Source organism: Neofelis nebulosa, chromosome 3, assembly GCF_028018385.1.
Source record: "Neofelis nebulosa isolate mNeoNeb1 chromosome 3, mNeoNeb1.pri, whole genome shotgun sequence".
Classification (NCBI taxonomy): domain Eukaryota; kingdom Metazoa; phylum Chordata; class Mammalia; order Carnivora; family Felidae; genus Neofelis; species Neofelis nebulosa.
The window spans coordinates 18,882,511-18,883,895 of record NC_080784.1 but is presented as its reverse complement, the minus strand read 5'-3'; the positions used below and the strand labels follow the sequence as shown (position 1 = coordinate 18,883,895).

General features: G+C 41.8%; 1 pseudogene; it reads left to right on the top strand.

The window, feature by feature from the left end:
* Positions 1 to 429: 429 nt before the first annotated feature.
* Positions 430 to 1,023, top strand: LOC131506056 (prolyl-tRNA synthetase associated domain-containing protein 1-like; annotated as a pseudogene).
* The last annotated feature ends 362 nt before the right edge of the window (positions 1,024 to 1,385 follow it).

Sequence of the window (1,385 nt, the reverse complement as noted above, 5' to 3'; positions counted from 1 at the left end):
TAACAGACCCAAGGCCAGATCAGGACTCCAGGCCTATTCTAATGCTTTTTGCTAAGCTGGACTATGGTCTAAAGTACCTCATGAAAGGCAAAATTGATTGAAAAGATTTTAAATATGCTTGCCTTTTGAAATCGTACTTAGGCATGCCTTCGTACAAGCTGCAAAATACGTAGTTTGAATCCTAGTGTAGCTGACACTGTTGGCTGACTATCCAGTGCCCTTTCTTCCTTTATTATTACGTCAGCGTATCCACACAGAAGCGCAGACAACCCAGAGGCATGGGTATGTGCCCCGATGAAATCTAAAAGCTCTCAGTCCTCTTGGTGTTGAATACACTGTGTGGTATGGTTTTTTTGTTTGTTTTTTATTTTTTGTTTTCATTAATAAGATACAATTGTGCAGTCTCTCTCTGCTGGTCAGGACAGCAGCATGGTGGGTGCTGAGGTGTGGGCCTCACTGGAGCAGCAGCCGGATGGGCACCCTGGCCATCCGCACGGAGGTCGTGGGGCACCCGGAGGTGTTTACAGTTGAAGAACAGTTGAAGAAATGACGCCTCATATCCAGCATTTGAAAGGAGCACACAGTAAGAACTTATTTCTTAGAGACAGGAAGAAAAAAAGCTATTGGCTTGGTGACACTTCATGTTCAAATGATCTTGCCAAGCAGTTAGGCGTTGGGAGTGGGGATCTTTGGTTTGCTGAGGAAACAGCCATGCTAGAAAAGCTAAAAGTTGGCCAAAGCTGTGCCACACCCTTGGCACTCTTCTGTGGTGATGGAGGTGTGAACTTTGTTCTGGATTCTGCTTTTTTGGAAGGTAGACGCAGAAAGGCGTACTTTCATCCAATGACCAGTGCTGCAACCATGGGATTGAGCCCTGAAGACTTTCCCACATTTGTGAAGAAGATGGGATATGATCTCCTGGTGCTAAATTTTGGTAAAAGCAACGAATTGGGCTGGTGTTTAGAATATGTTTATTTCTGAAAGCTGTTTTTCTTATTTGTAATTTCTTTAAAAAACATTAAAAGTGACAAGAGTATTTTTTTTTAAAAAAGATAGAATTGAAAATCTGCTGGGAAATGACTACCTATACAAATAAAAACAACGATATCTCTGTGTGGAGAAGGTTTTTGGATCTTTATCTCTTTGCCCTTTTTGTGTCTGGAGTTCAGATGTGATACTGGAAGCATAGGAGCCATCTTGTGATCATGAGGATGAAAGCCACAACCAAGGATTAAGAACAGTGTGATAGAAGGAATCCAAGTCCTTGATAGCATTCATGAGAAGCTGACCCTGTCCTGAGTCAACTCCAGACTTCTAGATAAGAACTATAAATCCTTCCTCGTCGAGTCCATTAGTTATTACATTTTCCTTTACTTTTGTATAAT